The sequence below is a fragment of the Prionailurus bengalensis genome, chromosome B1 (genome assembly GCF_016509475.1).
Source record: "Prionailurus bengalensis isolate Pbe53 chromosome B1, Fcat_Pben_1.1_paternal_pri, whole genome shotgun sequence".
Classification (NCBI taxonomy): Eukaryota; Metazoa; Chordata; class Mammalia; order Carnivora; family Felidae; genus Prionailurus; species Prionailurus bengalensis.
Genome location: NC_057344.1, coordinates 7033808 through 7054655, shown reverse-complemented (window position 1 = coordinate 7054655; position 20848 = coordinate 7033808). Strand labels below are relative to the sequence as shown.

The 20848-nt window shown below is 46.7% G+C and overlaps 1 protein-coding gene and 1 pseudogene across 3 annotated transcripts in view; one reads left to right on the top strand and one right to left on the bottom strand.

The window, feature by feature from the left end:
* LOC122470258 (zinc finger protein 705A-like) overlaps positions 1-14725 on the bottom strand; it is a 33247-nt gene extending 18522 nt beyond the window's left edge. For 2 of the 3 annotated variants that reach the window (XM_043557701.1, XM_043557685.1), the window contains exon 1: positions 2155-2278. The gene's annotated coding sequence lies outside the window, so the exon portion shown is untranslated. Of the gene's footprint in view, positions 1-2154; positions 2279-14361 lie in introns of those variants that run through there. The other variant, XM_043557694.1, reaches the window with a different exon arrangement.
* On the top strand, positions 9489-10780 carry LOC122470252 (annotated as a pseudogene).
* Positions 14726-20848: the final 6123 nt, after the last annotated feature.

Genomic DNA, 20848 nt, shown 5'->3' with positions numbered 1-20848 from the left:
TACACCATGGTGACTATAGTTAATAATGTTGTATTACACATTTGGAAGTTGCTAAGAACAGATCTTAAAAGTCCTCATTATAAGAAAAAAATCTGGGGGCACCTGGGTGTCTCAGTCGGTCAAGCGTCCGGCTTCTGCTCAGGTCATGATCTCATGGCTCGTGAGTTCAAGCCCTGCGTCCAGCTCTGGGCTGACAGCTCGGAGCCTGGAGCCTGCTTCAGATTCTGTGTCTCCTTCTCTCTCTGCCCCTCCCCTGCTCACATGCTGTCTCTCAAAAAATGAATAAACATTAAAAAAAATTTTTTAAAGAAAAAATCTGTAACTCTGTGATCATTTTGCAATATATACAAATACCAAATTATGCTGTATACCTGAAATCAATATATTGTTACTCTATCAAGTAAAAAAAAGTCTGAGAGGAAGGCAGAAAATGAGTTCTAGCCTTGGCTCATCTATACTTCTTTGTCCTTAGTTACATTCCTAAACCTAGAGTGAATCCTTGTTGTCCCCTTACTAGTTAGAACAGGCCCTATTCTTGAGCCTGGAAAGCCCCTTTTCCCCTCAAAAGCTAGACTGGAGACCTTTCGTGGCTGTCTTTGGCACCTGGGGGACACCCCACTCCCTGGGCTTGGGGATGCACAGCTGACCTGTATGGTAAGTAGCTAATTCAGGAACCTGCTCCTGTCACCTTCCTAACTGAGCGCCACCCCATGAGGTCAAACGGGTTAAGAGGCACTTTTGCAAGCACAGCATTATTGCCTTTCTAGAGCACCTTTCTCAGCTGGCAGCTGGTCTCCTGCTGCCTGATTTGAACTTATTTTCAAAAACTGAGAAGCACACTGGGGACATTTCTGAAATTAAAGTGGGGGGCGGGCATGCGACGTGTTTATTCTCACACCTCTGATATATTCAAGAATCAGAACATTTTGAGGGTTCACTAAGTGCATATTTTTTTAAGGCCTTCCACGCCAAGGGTGCATATTTTAATAAAAAGGAAGAGAAAACCAACCCAACGTGCAGCTCTCTGAGGCTATTTAGCTATGTCTTAAGGACTGTAAGCCAATACTACAAAATGTTTAAAAATACTAGGACCTATCGGGATAACTGAGCCACAATTTAGAAGTGATGGGAGTAGAAGCACAATGCGTTTCAACGGATTTAAAAAATAAAATAAAATAAAATTTAGAATTCAGAGGTCTCAGAATATCTCTGCAATAAAGTAGAACAAACCATTCTGCAGAGATGGTAGGCGTCCTATTTTCATTCTGAGGACAACCTTTCCTTTCAAAATCCGTATTTTCCTTCCTTGTCTTTTTGTAAATATTGTATAAATTCGCCAGGGTCCTAGGCTTATTTCAGATCCACGTGTCACAGTGAGGTCCTACAAAAGACGTTTCGGTGACCCGACTTTTACTTAAAATGATCTACGACTGCTGCCGGGTCACGAGAAAACCTCAGTCGTGGCAAGACCTCACTCACCCTGGATATGGGATGCGCTGTTTTAAGGGCGTTGTTTTAAAATACAGACAAGGCAACTCCCTTGAGAGCCTGGAAAGTCCAATTATCATCAATTCTCACCCGGATGTGGACAAAATACCGACATTTAAAAGAACAGCCGTGCGTTTTAACACACCGACCTTGTCTACGTTTCGGTACTTTTCAAACTATGACACTTTCACTTTCTACCACAAACCGCCCCCCCCCCCCCCAAGTGAACGAAGGCCAGTGCAGCGTCGCACGCAGCACCCCATGCAGCCGCACACGGCACCCAACACAGCCTCACGCAGCCACCCACACGGCGCCCCACCCGCCCGCGGCCGGACGCGCCCTCCCCAGGCGCCTCTCGTGCCTCGGCCTCCGTTGAACGCCCCGACATTTTGTTCCGTCCTCTCCCCACGGCCCACGTGGTTTCCCCCTCCCCGGAGCCGCACCGGGGCCCCCCGCACCCCCCGAGGCAATCCCGAATCCCTGCACCCGCCCACAGCATGCTGTGGTTTCGACCCCACAGGCCCCGGATGGACGGGCCCGCCCGGCCAACAGGCCCTGGGAAAAGCCTCCACGAGAAAGGGAAGAGGAAGGGAGACACGCGGGGCGGGCAACAGCGAGCTTTTTCAGAGAAACTTGCCGCAGCGGCCGCACAGGGACATCACTCACGGCAGATACGGGGCTCTCGTCCTCCGCGGCGTCGCCTCCTCCGTCGCCCCAGAGGGAACGCGTCTCTGAGCTCTCGTGCGGACGCAGCGTCGAGGGCAAGGGGCGCCACGCGCATGCGTTCCACGCTGGCCCAAGGCGGCGGGTCGGCGCGCCCCCTGCCGGCCTTCAGGGTGCAGCGCGCAATGGAAGAGGGATCGGTCATTAGGGTGTTTGGATGGAGGGGCCAAGGGATCTCCAAGTTCAAGTGAAAATTCTTCTGATGTGTGCAGGGTGAGAATAGGATAGCAGAGTTAAGTGGCATCCCAGAGAGCAGGGGTGGCTCCTACCTACTCGATAGGCTGAAGACCCTATAGGCTGACGCCCACTGAGATCGAGACAGGAATGTTTTTGGTTGTGGTGATCCTGAGACCCAGACACGGAAAAGGCAAGGCGCGTGCAGACATGTGGGGATGCCCCAAAGCAGTAGGGCCTGTGGGCAGAGGACCGTTTCTGATCCCCAGATCTGTACCTAATCAGTAGGACTTAGAACCCTGCCCAGGTTCCTGTCTCTTCCTCCACCATGACCTGAGATTGAGGGTTTGCCAAGGGCTCCAGGAAAGAGGATCATAGAGGCTAAACCAACTGAAGTAAAATAAACCCATTTTAGGATACTTTCCTTTAGAAAATGTCATTTTTAAACATGTTTATTTTTAATGTTTACTTTTGAGACAGAGAGAGGCAGAGCATGAGCGGGGGAGGGGCAGAGAGAGAGGGAGACACAGAATCTGAAACAAGCTCCAGGCTCTGAGTTGTCAGCATAGAGCCGGATGCAGGGCTCAAACCCACGGATCATGAGATCATGACCTGAGCCGAAGTCAGACACTTAACCAAGTGAGCCACCCAGATGCCCCTAAAATGTTTATTTTTGAGGAAGACAGATAGTGAGCGGGGGAGGGTCAGGGAGAGAGGAAGACACAAAATCGGAAGCAGGATCTAGGCTCCCTGCTGTCAGCACAGAGCCCCACACAGGGCTCAAACTCACAAACCAGGAGATCATGACCTGAGCTGAAGTTGATGCTAAACTGACTGAGCCACCCAGGTGCCCCAGAAAATGTTATTTAAAAATTTTTACAAGGAGGTTCAGGGATGGGTTAAAGAGGTGATGGGGATTCAGGGGTGCATGTGCTGTGATGGGCACAGGTGATGTATGGAAGTGTTGAATCACTATGTTGTACACCTGAAACTAATATTAAACTATATGTTAACTGAGATTAAAATAAAAACTTAAAGTAAAAAAAAGTAAAATAAATGTCACAAGGAAATTTGACTTTAAAAAATATGTATAGATTGGGGGTCCTTGGTGGCTCAGTCAATTAAGCATCCGACTCATGACTCAGGTCATGATCTCATGGTTTGTGGGATCGAGCCCTGCATCGGGCTCTGCCCTGAGCATGAAGCCTGCCTTAGATTCTCTCTCTGTTTCTCTCCTTCTTTCCCTGGCTCACATTCTCTCTAAACAAACAAACAAACAAACAAACAAACAAACAAAGTACGTGTAGATTAGTTTTCCTAGAATAAAGAACCATTACCCTTCACTCATATCATTGCCCACTTGGGAAAAGTGGGAGGAAACTCTAAATGGTTCTGGAACATCTGGATGGTGCTGAAGGAAAATATATAAGCTAATCTTTCTTACAGAGGTATGGATCAAGTATTAATTGAAGTAACCAAAATGAAACCAGTAGTAGATTTAAAATAATTTATTATAAACATTTTCTAAGTAATGAACAAATGCTTTATATATTTCCTTATTTATTTGAAACACCCCCCCCCCAATTTGGAAAAAATAAAATGAAACTCTATGTGCCCTTAAGAGACTTTCAAAAATTACCAACAATTAGCGGTGCTGTATAACTCATTCCAAACTCAGCTTGGTTGGTGAGTAGGTGGGGGGAAGAACCTAGATTCTCGAAAGCAAACCTGGAATTATATTATTCTTTCCATAAACAATGTACTAGTGAGGAAAAAGTGATTGGATGTGAAAATACATCTGGAAAACCACCTGTCATTCAGGAACACTCTTAATATTAGTTCATTTGTGTGTGTGCGTGTGTGTGTGCATGTGTGTCATTCAGGGAGATGTGTCTCCTTGAAAGCCTGATGCAGGGACATTACCCCACTCGCCATCCTCTGAAGCCCCTGCCCTCATGCTTAACATTAAGGCTCTAGCACTTTCTCAGCCCTCCCTTCCCTGCTGCCCCTTTCGCCACCTGCTCTTCCCTATCACTTTCAGGTCAGGATTTATGAGATTGTGCTTTTTAGCCTGGAGCTGTTGACTAGCACCCAAATCGGTTCCTCTTTGCTGTGCATGGTGCTTCCAGTCCAGTAAGGGCTTATACAGGAGGGCAGGAAAAGCAGTTCCATGGTTCTGGGGCATACCTAGAAATACGGCAAATGCTCCAGAGGGTGGGGACCTCCTCTCTAGCCTCCCATACTTGTTCCATCTATTCCTGGTTCTCTATGGGTCTTAGGAAAATTTTCATTGAGCCTGACGGGCCATGGCTGCCCAGCCCTCCAGGTCTTACAGACAGGCACAAGTGGCCGCTGCTCCCAGGAGTGACTTGTAATGTTTCTCAGAGGCTCAGGAAGGTCAAGATACCCTCACCAAGCTTCCACTGTCAAAATGACTACTCCAGGACCCTGGAAGGAAACTTGGAAAATTTGTGGATGCCCATATCAGTAAAGGGAACCAGGAGTGACCTGGAAGCATCTGTCAATTTGTATGTATTTTTGGGAAATCTCCATCATCCTCTTCAGTAAACCAGACACCCTTCCTGGATAGAGCAAATTGACTCAGGGTTTTCTAGCAGCAGCATCAACAATAATAAATCATAGTTGCTGTAATAATTATGACCATGGTGATTAACAACAATAATGACAATAGTCTTTATAATGGCAGCCGTAATAATAATAATAAAAATAATAATAGTATGGAAGAATAGACTATAAACCACCACAATGTAGGAGAACATGAACTTTCAATGTGACAAGAAAGACAAAGACTTTCAGTAGTTTAAAATTACTTTCAAAAATGTAAAAATGTTTCAATCTCCACAGACTGAAAACATGAACCAGAGTAAAACTCCTCCTTGATAGGATGGTACAAGAAAATATCCTTATCTTGTAATCCTTATCAAAATAACATCAGCATTATTCACAGAGCCAGAAAAAACAATCCTAACATTTCTATGGAACCAGAAAAGACCCCGAGTAGCCAAAGCAATCTTGAAAATGAAAACCAAAGCGGGAAGCATCACAATCCCGGACTTCAAGCTGATTACAAAGCTGTAATCATCACGGCAGTATGGTACTGGCACAAAAACAGACACTCAGATCAATGGAACAGAATAGAAAACCCAGAAATGGACCCACAAATGTATGGCTAACTAATCTTTGACAAAGTAGGAAAGAATATCCAATGGAATAAATACAGTCTCTTCACCAAATGGTGCTGGGAAAACTGGACAATGACATGCAGAAAAATGAACCTGGACCACTTTCTTATACCATACACAAAAATAAACTCAAAATGGATGAAAGACCTGAAAGTAAGATAGGAAGCCATCAATATCCTTGAGGATAAAGAAGGAAAAAACCTCTTTGACCTTGGCTGCAGCAACTTCTTACTCAACACATCTCCAGAGGCAAGGGAAACAAAAGCAAAAATGAACTATTGGGACCTCATCAAAACAAAAAGCTTCTGCACAATGAAGAAACAATAAGCAAAGCTAAAAGGCAACCCATAGAATGGGAGAAGGTATTTTCAGGTGACATATCAGATAAATGGTTAGTATCCAAAATCTATAAAGAACTTATCAAACTCAACACCCAAAGAACAAATAATCCAGTGAAGAAATGGGCAGAAGACATGAATAGACACACTTTCAAAGAAGACATCCAGATGGCCAACTGACACATGAAAAAAATGCTCAACATCACTCATCATCAGGGAAATACCACAATGAGATACCACCTCACACCTGTCAGAATGGCTAACGTTAACAACTTAGGCAACAATAGATGTTGGCGAGGATGCAGAGAAAGAGGATCTCTTTTGCACTGCTGGTGGGAATGCAAACTGGGTCAGCCATTCTGGAAAACAGCATGGATGTTCCTCAAAAAATTAAACATAGAACTACCCCATGACCCAGCAATTGCACTACTAGGTATTCATCCAAGGAATACAGGTGTGTTGTTTTGAAGGGGCACATGCTCCCCAATGTGTATAACAGCGCTATCGACAAGAGCCAAAGTATGGAAAGAGCCCAAATGTCCATCGATGGATGAATGGATAAAGAAGAGGTGGTATATACACACAATGGAGTATTACTCAGCAGTCAAAAATGAAATCTTGCCATTTGCAACTCCATGGATGAAACTAGAGGGTATTATGCTAAATGAAATAAGTCAGTCAGAGAAAGACAAATCTCATATGGCTTCACTCATATGAAGAATTTAAGATACAAAACAGATGAGCATAATGGAAGGTAAGCAAAACTAATATAAAAACAGGAAGGGGGACAAAACATAAGAGAATCTTAAATACAGAGAACAAACAGAGGGTTGCTGGAGGGGTTGTGGGAGGGGGGATGGGCTCAATGGGTAAGGGGCATTTAGGAATCTACTCCTGAAATCATTGTTGTACTATATGCTAACTAATTTGGATGTAAATTTAAAAAATTAATTAATTAATTAAAAACAAAAGAAAAGTCTATCTTTCTTCACTGAGATGGAATATGTGGTGCTCAATTGGTTTAGCAGCCAGAGAGACTGATTCATGCTGAAAACACAAGCAAGCCCACAACCAGCAAAACACCTGTGACTCTCCCTCAAAATAATAAACCTACTACTAATTAAGCATATTGGACAAAGACATTCAGTTTGACATTGTTATAAGAGGTACAGAAAGGATACAAACATGTTAGCTGAGCACTGAGCAAGCAGTGAAATAATTTGAGGTTCACTTTTGCATGGCAACAATCATGTTAAGGAATGAACTGTGTCTCAGACAGAGGACCCAGAAAGCATTTCAGCCTGTGATTCTTTTCATTATTTTTAGAAGATTATGTATCGTAACATTATCAATCTTAACAATTTTGGATTAAACAGTTCAGTGATATTACATTCGTACTGTTGTCCAACCATTACCGCCATCCACCACCTGAACTCTTTCCCTTTTGCTAAACTGGAACTCTACCCATTATACACAAACTCTCCGTTTCCCCCTCCCCCGTCCCTGGTGACCACCATTCTACCTTCTGTCTCTGTGAATTTGATTATTCCAGGCACCTCGTGTAAGTGTAATCACACAGTATCTGTCTTTTTGTGACTGCCTGATTACACATAGTTTAATGTCCTCCAGGTTTATGTGTGTTGCAACATGCATCAGAGTTTCCTTTCTTTCCTCTCTTTTAAGGCTGAATGATACTCCATTGTATGGATAGACCACATTTTGCTTATCAATTTATCTTTAGCCTATGATTTTAACTCAGAAACATAATATGAATTGATGCTTCTAAAAAGTGTGGAGGTGTGTTAAATGAATGATGGCTGGATCTAACTCTGTGTGTGGTGACAAATTTTTAGCTTGGATGAAATTTTTAGCTTGGATGAAATGGAGAGGGATCAGGAAAGAGAAGAGATATGAGATAAGTCCACCATCTCTACAGAAAGACATCATTTCATACAAAAAAAAAAATCTCAAGCAGACAAACATTTTTTAGAGGATAAGTCTGACAAAGGAAGTCCTGCTCAGGGTTCTACTATCATATCATCACAGACGTGTCAATGCCTCTAGAGGGGGACATGCAATATTTCAGGAGCCTCACTGGAGGAACACACTTTAACTCATACAATGGGGACATAGAAGCGAGTGTGTGAATTGTAGGTCTTCTGGAGAATCCTTTATAATCATCATCAAAAAGTCTGACCCATTTTATGAAAAGAGAGACTATAGGGGAGCTTGGGTGGTTCAGTCAGTTAACTGTACAACTCTTGATTTTGGCTTAAGTCATTATCTCACGGTTTGTGAGATTAAGCCCCATGTTGGGCTCTGCGCTGACAGTGCTGGGTCTGCTTGGGATTCTCTTTCTTCTTTTCTCTCTCTGCCCCTCCCCCACTCATGCACACACACATTCTCTCTCTCTCTCTCTCTCTCTCTCTCTCTCTCTCTCTCTCTCTTTCTATCTCTCAAAATAAAGAAACAAACTTAAAAAAAAAGAGAGACCATATAATGTAGTATGGCATCAACAAAATAATTCATGATAAAAAATTTACTGATAAAAATAAAGAATTACAATAGTCATCATTAGTAACATTAATTACACTATTAATATGGGAAATACTGATAATTAAGCAAGTTGGGTGTAGAATCCCCTAAGTATATGACAAAGTGACTATACCAAGCTTTATGGGATGGATTGTGTTTAGAGCCCTAGGTCTGCACATGAAATCTGTTACATGAGGAAAAGATGAACAACCAGAGGGGGAAAAAAGCCAGCCTTGAGGAGGGTCTGGGACAAAGTGGAAAACTGCATGCAAATCCAATTGGGAGGGGAGCAGGGGGAGGGGGATCCTGACTATGCTTGCAACAGGATGGCCACCAGATTTCACGAGTTTGGTCCCCATTGAAGCAGGCAGGACTGCATGCCCACACTGGCACAAAAAATCCCAGTGTCAAATGGACACTCAACCTGTCATTACTATTTTAGCCCCCAATGCGCGGGACCAGTTCTGCATTTTCTCCACTCAGCCCTTGGAGCTCCAGACTTCTCAGTTCCCACCTTCAAGGTCACTTAAAAATATTTGCAGAGGATCAGATGGGACTGGGCTGTAGGAGAGTATCACCTACAGTGCCCCTATACCAACAGGGAGGACACAGCCTTCAGTGTGGTCCCTACATTCCTATGGAAGATTCAGAAAAGTTGTGGGGTGTGCAGGATGGCATCTCCCAGTCTCCAAAGTGTCTTCGAGTACTGCACCAGTGTACCCTGGACTTAGATGACTTCCAGAGACTCAGGCTAGGCAAGGAAGCCATTCTTATACCACCATGTTTAGCTATGGTGGTTCCAGGGCTCCAGATCACATACAGCAGCTTCTGTGGAGGTTCACATGAGCGGAGACACCATCTCCCATTTTTCTAAGAAGAAAGAGTGGTTGTGGGGCCCCGTTTGGACTAAAATAACATTGTGGCAGTTCAGTTGGTCAAGGACAACTTTCTCGGCCTTCTAGGCTGGCATTAGCAGTTGGTGGGCCATAGAAGGGATTTTAAATTTCAAAGGAAGAAGTGTGCCAGGGATACCGTTCCACAAGCTTCCACGGTATCAGGGGTTGATCCCACTTCTGGAGGACGACTTGGAATAGTTAAGGATGCTCCTCAGAAAAATAAATAAATCGTATGAGGTACAGCAGGAATTACCCGAACAGTTGGATGCTGAAAATGCCTATCATCATAGTACTTCTCTAAACAAGGTACCTGCTCCAAGACGTTGACTTTGCACACTTGCTCCAAGGTCCTGATGCTGGTCTTGAAACGATTCTGCCATTTCACGGGCAGCAAACTGGCTAAGGAAGTGCAATATCCTGAGCACCTGGACATGCAACGCTACGTGTCTGGGCAGAACGGGGGGTCGCTGACGTATGCTGGAGTTGTCACAGCGGACATTACTTCTGTTACATCAAAGCTGGGAACGGCCAGTGGTACAAAATGGATGATGCGAAGGTGACCGCCAGTGATGCGACGTCTGCCCTGAGCCAACACGCCTATGTCCTCTTTTACATCCAGAAGAGTGAATTGGAAAGAGACCGTGCGAGTGAGCCAGGTGCTGGGGAATCCACATCCCTCCGGGCTGACCACGCAGGCGCGGCTGCGGCCCAAGGGGGGCCTGAAACCGACCCCAACATCGAGGTGCCACCATTGGAGGATCACGTGGAAGAGACACCACTGCCAGCAATCACGTTAGACCAGTGGAGATTCCTCCAAGAAAGCCACCGTCCCAAGTCTGAATTCAACCTCAGGAAACTAGAACTTGCTCTTCCCCCCGACGCAGTCCTCATTCACCAGTCCAAATACAGAGATGAGATGGGAAAGGATCACCGTGAGCCAAACATCCACCGGCTCAACAGTTCAGCCAGGGACATCCCACCTCAGAGGGCAACGGCCATTAACCAAGTCCCTTGTCTCACCGGCAGAGCCAGAGCTACCAAGAGGAAGAACAAGAAGGGACAGAGGTCTCAGGAAGCAGTGCAGGGATCCCACTACAGGCTTTGAGATACACGCCTGCCCACGGGCACACTCACCCGCCCTCACTCACTACTCACTCACTCACAGTCCCTTCTAGGCCACGTTTTGTGTGTTGTAGGTGGGTGTGATCGGGACATGTGGAGGGACCATGAATCTGGCTGTATTCATGGGGTATGGCGTTCCCGTTGACCTGGAGAATCCTGAGCTTTAAGGCTGGCTGGCTGTCATGATGTTATTGGAGAGGTGTGGATTATGCTGGGTATTTGGAGGGTTTCTCCCCTCCATCAGCACCGAGGATCATTGGGCACTCTCAGAGCCTGAAAGGGTCAGAGGAAGTGGCCAATGAGGCATGAAGGTGGAAACAAGGCAGAGCACGGGGAGTCCCTGTGAAAATGCCTGGGACTCACGGTCCCATCATCCCATTCCCTACTCTCTGTGTATTGGTAAAGTACATGTGCCCAAACATGTGCGTGTGGGGACTCTCGGTGATATCCAAACATGCACCGGCAGGGGAAGGAGTTGGAAACAATCTCAGTGCTTCCACACGGAGGAGTGGCAAATGAGCAGGAAACTGGAAGAACTCTAGCTCTACGTGGGAGCAGACAGCCTTTTCAGGAATGTCTTGGGTCGGAAGGAGAGGAGCAGAAGGAAACACTAATTCATAACTGTGCAAAGTGTTTCCTTGTAGACATAATATCTTTTGTAAAGTCTCCACATGTTCATGTGAACATTGGCTAATTGCCTGGAAATGGCAAGGAGCAAATCAATGCTCATGTCTCCGGAGACGGGTGGGTGGAGCCTTCCTGGCCCATGTGCATTAGATTAGGTTCCCTTAACGATCCCCCTCCCATGAGGCTGCAGAGCGAATGGGGGAAAGGAAGCTTCTTCCACCTCTTCTTGCTGAGCCACCAAGCAGCTCTACCTTGTTCCGCAGAGTTGACCACCATCCCCCCATCGGACAATCTCCTCCACAAGGGAGGAGGCTCAGGGATTTCTGCTCAGTTGCATTGCAATCTTGGTCCTCGGTTGTACACCTCACAAAAACAGTCTCAAGTGGACACCGAGGCAACAATGTGGTATTTCAGGTCAGGGTATGGATGGATGCTCTCAGTCACACCTGTATTTCTTAAAGGAGCGAGACTCACTAAACACACTGTTGAATGGGAATTAGTGCATGAGCCTTCAATTCCCCCCAGGGGAGGGGGGCCATATAGGAGATCTCTGGTCATTTGCCAATGGCACTGACAGGGTAAAGCCTGTTGTTGCTGTTGTTGTGGTTGTTGTTGTTGCTGTTTCCAGTCTGCATTAAACATACACACCACACGTAGTGGGAACTAATGTCAGTATGTGAATTTTGTACAGGAAATCATATTGAATTCTGGATGTTCAAATATCATAGCCGATAGAGGAAAAATACTTTTTCTTAATCTACTTTTAAAGTTTATTGGTCTGTTGTTTTCATGTTTTCAACATGAAGTAAAATGTTTAAATAAACAGAGAGGGACACACACACAGAACAGAGACAGAGTGTGAGCATGGGAGGGGGAGAGAGTGAGAGACACAGAACCCAAAGCAGCTCCAGGCTCTGAGCTGTCAGCACAGAGCCCAACGTGGAGCTCAACCCCACGAACCATGAGATCCTGACCTGAGCTGAGGTTGGACACTCAACCGACTGAGGCACCCAGTCCCCCCTCCATTTTCCAAATGTAAATCAAATTCAGTTAACAGTGAGTGTAGTCTTGGTTTCAGGGGTGGAATTTAGGGCTTCGTCCCTTACATGAAACACCCACTGCTAACCCCCACAGGGGCCCTCCATAACGCCCGTTGCAAATGGAGCCCACCCACTCCTACCCTCCAGCAACCCTCACTTTCTTCTCTACACTGAAGGGTTCTCCTGGGGCACGTGGGTGTCTCAGCTGGTTCGGACTCTGATTCAGTCAGCTCATGATCTCAGGCTTTGAGACTTCAAGCCCCGTGTCTGGGGCTCTGATGACAGCTCAGAGCCTGGAGCCTGCTCCGGATTCTGTGTGCATGCCTCTCTCTGCCACTCCCCTCGTCATGCGCTCTCTCTCTCTCTCTCTCTCTCTGTCTGTCTCTCTCACTAAGATAAAGAGAAAACAAAATTTTTTGAAGAGTCTCCTATGGCTTGCCTCCCGCTGTGATTTTATCTTATGGTATTTATTCTTCGCTTGCCCTATGTTCTTCTGTTTTGTCTTTTATTCCACAGAGGAGTGATGACACGGCACTTTCGCAGTGAAAGAGTTCAACAGGGCTAGCTGGGTGTTAGAGCTCAAAGACATGCACACGTGACATCTATCTTTCCTGTGGATTTGATTCTAAAGTGGGAGGAATCGTGGGTAAAATGCAAACAGTGTATGTGCAACTGAGCCACCAAGGGAAAAGCCACAGAAAATAACCACGCTAGGTCATCCTGTAGAAATTTTGGGATCCAACTTTCTCTTCCTGGGTTAAAACCTGTATATCACACACACACACACACACGCACACACGGACAATATTTGATCTGGATCTCAAGACGGCCTCCATAAGCATCCAGTCAGCTCCCCAGATGCCTATGACCAGCTCTTCCTGGGTGGCCGTGTGTCACGTGTTCCACCCACACATGATGAAGTCCACACCCCTGGCTCTGCAATCCGTGGGGGAGGTCACAAGAGGGAGTCTTGCCACACTGCTCTCTGTCCAGCAGGGGGCGCCGCTGGCCAGCACGGGCATTGCCTAGACTTCCAGGAGGACCTGGCATTGGGCACTTGCTCAGGCTGGCGGGTCGGAGGCTCCGTGCCTCGCACTGCAGCCTGAGCATTTCGTGGGGCATAAAGGCGACCATGAACATTTACAGAAGGTCTGGTGGGTCTAGGATTCCCTCCTTGTGACTTAACTTTGGCCGTGCTGGAGCCCGGACTCTGAGCTAAAATTGACAACCCTGAGCTGCTCGGGCCACTGGTGACGATCTATTTTCCAGACATTCCAGGAACTTCTCTTTCAAAATAGAAATCCAGTTGGGGCGCCTGGGTGGCGCAGTCGGTTGAGCGTCCGACTTCAGCCAGGTCACGATCTCGCGGTCCGTGAGTTCGAGCCCCGCGTCGGGCTCTGGGCTGACGGCTCAGAGCCTGGAGCCTGCTTCCGATTCTGTGTCTCCCTCTCTCTCTGCCCCTCCCCCGTTCATGCTCTGTCTCTCTCTGTCCCAAAAATAAATAAACGTTGGAAAAAAAAAAAATAGAAATCCAGTTAAGTCAAAACGTTCAATTGTAGAAACTGTTGACAATTAGCAAAGAAGATTGCATAGGGGAAAACCAGGAGGAGGCCTCACGTGCGGTGATGTGGGAGCAATCACGGCAATAGGAACAGCGTTATTTGGCCTCGCCAAATCCAGCCAGCCTAATCTGGATTTGTCACGGAAAGCTTAATTCAGAGATGTCACCCTGCAGTTCGTAAGGGTATTCATGACGATACAGAAAAGGCAGTGTGGGGGGAGGGGCCAAGATGGCAGAAGAGCATGGAAGTTTTCTTTGCGTCTCGCATCCATAAAATGCAGCCACACCAACACAAAAGCATCCTGCACACCTCGAAAACTGATCTGAGGATTCACGCCACAGGTTGCCCAACCTGAACCCCAGAACTCAGTGGGGACGCGGCGCAGAGAGGTGAACTGGGGAAGAGAGAAGCCACAGAGGGCACGGAGCTGTTTTTGCCTGCAGAGAGAGGACAGAGACAGGGCCAGAATATGGGGAAAGCAATCCCCTCGCCCTCCCCTCCCCCCGCCAAAAGCAGCTGGGGAGAAAGCGGAAATGTGGAAAGAGCCACAGGCACTGAACCAAAACGGGAGGAAGGACAAAGGAGCGGGTTTAAATTCCATGAAGACTGTACAAACAGGGGGAGGGCAGAGTGCGACACTCGGCATCTGATACCTGGCGGTGCTCTGGTCGGAAGGGCGAATCCCCGAGAGCAGAGTGAAGACTGGGGGTGTGGAGGAGGGGTGTCTGGAACCACACGGAGAAAAGCGGTTCCCCTGCTGCGAGGACACGAGGTAGAGTCTGTGTGGCCACCCCAGCCGACCCCAGAGGTCCCAGCAGACCCCGGAGAACAGCCACATTCGCTGGTGCTGGAACAAGGTCGTTAAGGGGGAAGCCCGGTACCAGAAGTGTGTGGTGATTGTCCATAATCCTCGAAACTCTGCTGCTACACCATCGCGTGAACGTTTCCGGGCGCAGGCTGGCACCCAGCCGCAGTCTCTGGGCATCGGCAGCGGAACGGTGTTGCCAATGTTCCTGGGTGCGGCCGGGCCCCGGCCACTGCTCGCTGAGACCCTGACGCAAAGGATCTGAGCAGGTCTCAGCCGCGGGCCCTCAGAAGTGAGGGGTCGGGAAACACAGCCGCCTGGGAGGTAAATCCCAGGAGGGAGGTGTCTCCTGGCAACCTGACGGCTGGGCCACGGACAGTGTCAAAGCGGCGAGTGGACAGAAGCCGGAGACAAAGGACGGGGGCAGGATTGCTGATCTCCGACAGCCGAGTTCAGATACTACAGACTGGCACCTGAGTGACGCCAAGGTCTCCGCTCCCGCGCATGCGCATATGCATCTCCAAGCGCCCCAGCACTCCCCGCTTGTAGGCTAGCTGCGCCATCTAGTGGAGAACACAGCCGTGACACTTAGCACGGCCCAACTGGGCCAACCTGGCTCCAGGAACCCAGGTGTCTCCGCCACTTTGTAGTGTATGGACTACAAAGTGCTTCATCCTTTGACGTCTAGGGGACAGCAATGTAACTTCAATCGTATTGCAGTCTGTTCGCGGGTCCATCTCTTTTCTTTTCTTTTTCATTTCTTTTCTTTTTCAGGAAGACAGAAAGAGAAAAAATATGTTGTTGTTTTCCATGGTTTAAAATAATTTCCTTGAATCTTTTTGGACTATATTCGTTTAATTTTTTGTAAATGTGTCAAATTCTATTTGAATTCCATCATTTCATTTTATCCTATTTCATTGTATTCTTTTTTCCAAGTGTTCAAACGGTTTCCTGGTTTTATGTTCTTTCCCTTTTTCCTCTAATCTTTCAAGCCCATTTCAACAACCAGACCAAAACTCACCTAGGATCTAGCATCATTTGTGTGATTTGTGTGTGTGTGTGTGTGTTGTTACTTCTTTTTAAATTTTGAATTCTTTTATCTTATTCATTCCTTTCCTTCCTCCAAAATGATGAAGCAAAGGAATTCACCCCAACAGAAAGAGCAGGAAGAAAGGACAGCCAGGCCCTTAACCAACACAGATACGAGCAAGACGTTTGAACCGGAATTTAGAATCACGATAATAAGAATACCAGCTGGGGTTGAAAGTAGATGAGAATGCCTTTCTGTGGGGATAAAAGAAGTGAAAGCTAGCCAGGATGCAATAAACAATGCTAAAAGCGAGCTGCGATCTGGAACAGATGCCACAGCGGCAAGGATGCTAAGGCTGAGCAGAGAACCAGCGATAGAGGGGACAAAGCAATGGAGAATAACGAAGCAGAAGGAAAGAGGGAGACTAAAGCAAAAGAGCAGGGTTTAAGAACTCGGGAACTCAGCGGCTCATTGAAAAGGAATCACATCACAGTCATAGGGGTCCCAGAAGACGAAGAGAGAGAGACAAGGGGGTAGAAGGGGTATGTGAGCACATCACAGCAGAAAACTTTCCTAACCTGGGAAAGACACACAAAATCCAGGAAGCACAGAAGACTCCCATTAGATTCAACAACGTCCAACCATCAACAAGGCAGAGCCTGGTCGAGTTCACAAAATACTCAGGCGAGGAAAGAATCATGAAAGCAGCAAGGGAAACCAAAGTCCTTCCCCTACAAGGGAAGACTGACCACATTTGCAGCAGACCTAGCCACAGAAACCTGGCAGCCCAGAAATGAGTGGCAGGATATATTCATCGCACTGAATCCCTAAAGGATGCGGCCAAAACTTATGTGTCCAGCAAAGCTGTCATTCCAAATAGAAGTAGAGATGGAAAGTTTCCCAAGCAAAAAGTAAAGGAGTTCCTGACCACTCAACCAGCCCTGCAAGACATTGGAAGGCAGACTCTCCCAGGGGACAAAAGACATAAAAGAACAAAACAGACCACAGGCAGAAAACACTGGCAAGCATCGGCGAACACCACCAGAAACTCCAACTCTACAAGCAACACAATGGCAATAACTTCCTACCTTTCAGTACTCACTCTAAACGTCAATGGACTCAGTGCTCCAATCAAAACACATAGGGTAACAGAATGGGTGAGAAAAGAAGGTCATCCACACGCTGCTTACAAGGGACCCGCCTTAGATCTAAAGACGCCTTCAGATTGAAAGCAAGGGATGGAAAACCATCTCTCATGCTCATGGTTGACAAAAGAAAGCAGGAGTAGCCATACTCATATCGGACAATCTAGACTTTAAAATAAAGACTCTAACGAGACACGTAGAAGGGCGTTATATCATAATTATGGGGTCTGTCCACCAAGAAGACCTCACGATTGTGAACATTTATGCACCAAATGTGGTGCGCCCAGATACATACATCAAGTCATCACACCCATAAAGACACTCATTGAGAATGATACCATACTAGGAGGGAACCTCAACACCCCACTTACAGCAACGGACAGCTCACCTAAACCTACACTCCACAAGGAAGCAATGGTTTTGAATGACACACTGGACCAGATGGACTTGACAGATATAGTCAGAACATTTCATCCTAAAGCAGGCAAATAGACATTCTTCCCCAGTGCACACGGAACATTCTCCACAACAGATCACATACTGAGACACAAATCAGCCCTCAACAAGGACAAAAAGGTCGAGATAATATCGTGCATATTCTCAGACCACAATGCAGTGAAACTCGAAATCACGACAAGAAACAATGTGGACATGGAACAAATACTTGGAGACTAAAGAACACCCTACGTAAGAGTGAATGGGCTAACCGAGAAGTTAAAGAGGAAATTAAACAGTCCATGGAAGCCAAGGAAAACGGTAACACCACAGGCCAAAACCTCTGGGACGCAGCAAAGGGGGTCATTCGAGGGAAGTCTATAGCAATCCAGGCCTTCCTTCCGAAAGAAAGAAGAAACGGCTCCGAGACACAATGTAACCGTTCACCTTAAAGAGTTGGAAAAAGAACAGCAAAGAAAACCCCAAACCAGCAGAGACAGGATATAATGCAGATTAGAGCGGAAATCAATGCTATGGAAACCAAAACAACACAACACAAAAACAAAAACAAGTACAAAAAGAAAACAAACAGCAACAACACTAGAACGGATCAATGAAACCAGAGCTGATTCGTTGAAAGAATTCACAAAATTGACCAATCCCTAGCCAGTTTGCTCAATAAGAAACAGGAAAGGACCCAAATAAAGGAAATCAAGAACGAAAGAGGAGAGACCACAACCAACACAGCAGAAATGCAAACAATACTACGAGAATGTTGTGAGCAATTATACACCAAGAAAATGGGCAATCTGAGAGAAATGGACACATCCCAAGAAACGTATAAACTACCAACACTGAAACAGGAAGAAAGAAAATTTGAAGAGACCAAAACAAGTAAAGAAAATGAATTAGTAATCAAAAATCTCCCCCTCCCCCCACCCCCACGAAAAGAAGAATACAGAGTCCAGGGCCAGATGGCTTTCCAGGGGAATTCTCCCACACATTTAGAGAAGAGTTCACATCTATTCCCTTGAAGCTGCTCCAAAAGGGAGAAACGGAAGGAAAACTTCCAAGCTCTTTCAATGAAGCCAGCGTTTCCTTGATTCCAAATCGAGACAGAGACCCCACGACAAAATGGACCCATTTCCCTGATGAACATGGATGCAAAACGCCTCAACAAGTTTTTAGCCGATCGGATCCAACAATATATCCATAAAATGATTCGCCACGACCAGGTGGGATCTCTACCTGGGATGCAGATCTGGTTCAATATGCACAAAACAAGTAATGTGATTCATCACGTCTAAGAAAAGAAAGGACAAGAACTACACGATCCTCTCAATCGATGCGGAGAAAGCATGGGACAAAATACAACATCCTATCTTGACACAAACCCTCCAGAACGTAGGGCTAGAAGGATCCTATAAGTCAGATACGAAAGACCCAACGCGAGTATCATCCCCCATGGGGAAAAATGAGAGCTTTCTCCCTAAGGACAGGGACCAGACAGGGAGGTCCACTCTTGCCACTGTTATTCACCATCACGTTGGAAGCCTTAGCCTCAGCCATCAGACAACACAAAGGACTCAAAGGCCTCCAAATTGGCCAGGACAGGTCAAACGTTCCCTCTTGGCGGATGACATGATACTCTATATGGAAAACCCAAACGATTCCACCAAAAACTGCTAGAACTGATCCATGACTTCAGCAAAGTTGCAGGATGTGAAATCAATGCACTGAAACGGGCTGCATTCCCATACACCAATGATGAAGCAACAGGAAGAAAAATCAAGCATCGGTCCCATTGACAATTGCACCCCAAATCATAAAACACCTACGAATGAATGTAACCAAAGAGATGAAAAATCTATACACTGAAAGCTACATGAAATATTAGAAGACAAGAAGCACAATGGAAAAATATTCCACGCTCCTGGTTGGGAGGACGAAATATGGGTAAAATGTCAGTACCACCCAAAGCAATCGACATACTCAAAGCAACACCTATCCAAAGAACACCAGCACTCCTCACAGAGCTGGAGCAGACAATGCTAGAATTTGTATGGACCCCGAAAAGACCCTGAAGAGCCAAAGCACTGTTGAAAAAGAAAGGAAAGCTGGATGCATCACAATCGCAGACGTCAAGCTGTAATTACACAGCTGTAATCATCAAGACAGTATGGTAGTGGCACAAAAACAGACACTCAGCTCAAGAGAACAGAAACGGACCCACAAATGGATGGCCAACTATTCCTTGGCAAAGCAGGAAAGAATAGCCAATGGAATAAAGACAGTCTCTTCAACAAGTGGTGCTGGGAAAACTGGACAGCGACATGCGGGAAAAGGAACCCGCACCACTTTCTTACACCGTACACATAAAGAAACTCAAAAGGGAGGAACGTCCCAAGTGTAAGACAGGAAGCCATCAAAACCCTCGAGGAGAAAGCAGGCAAAAGCCACTGTGATCTGGGCCACAGCAACTTCTTACTCAACACGTCTCCGGAGGCAAGGGAAACAAAAGGAAAAACGACCTATTGAGAACTCATCAAAAGAAAACTCTTCTGCACCGTGAAGGAAACAGATCAGCTACACTAACAAATCAGCTAAATCATCAAAGGTAGAAGATATTTGCGAACGACACGTCGGAGAAAGGCTCAGTATACAAATCGATAAAGAACTGATCACACTCAAGAGCCAAAAACCAACGAATCCAGTGAAGAAATGGGCAAAAGTCATGAATAGACACTCCTCCAAGAAGACCTCCAGATGGTCAACTGACACATGAAAAAAATGCTCAACCTCACTCAGCATCAGGGAAATCCGTATCCAGATCACAATGAGCTAACACTTCACACGTGGCTAACATTAACAACTCAGGCAACAACCGATGTTGGCGAGGGTGCGGAGCAACAGGATCTCTTTTGCGCTGCTGGTGGGAAGGCAAACTGGCTCCACCACTCTGGAAAACAGTATGGAGGTTCCTCAAAAAAATTGAAAGCACGGCGACCCTATGAGCCGGCGATTGCACGACTAGGTATTTATCCAAGGGATATGGGTGTGCTGTCTCGAAGGGGCACCTGCACCCAAACGCCCCCAAAAGCTTCGAGCAGCACTACCAACAAGAGCCAAAGTATGGAAAGAGCCCGAATGTCCATAGATGCATGGAATGGAAAAAGCAGAGGGGGCACGTATATATACGGTGGAACATTACGCGGCGATTGAAAGGAAAGACAGGGTGCCATTCGCAACTATGTGGCTAGAAGTAGAGGGTATTCTCCTCAGCGAAATTAGTCAGAGAAAGACAACTAGCATATGACTTCACTCATATGAAGGCTCTAAGGTGCAAAACAGTTGAGCATCAGGGAAGGGAAGGAAAAATCATATGAAAAGAGGGAGGGGTACACAACCAAGCAGGGAGGGGGCCAACGGATATTTGAGGAACAGGGAAAGGTGTGCTTGTGCCCTGGCCTCGCTCGCCCCCTCCCCCGCCCACTCTCTGGGGGCTTCTCCCTGGGGAGTGGTCCTGAGAGTGGCCGGCGCCAGGCTGGCCCCGTGGAGCCACGGCCTGGAAGCGAGGCCAAGCCAACGGAGGTTTGAGAGCATTGGGAAAGGGTGTGGGCATGGGTGTGGCAGGGGTAAGGATGCTGCGTGTAAGGGGGTGGGGCCGTAGTATGGTGCCATGGAGAGAGGAGGCCAGGCAGAGGCTGAAGGAAGCGGTGGGCGGG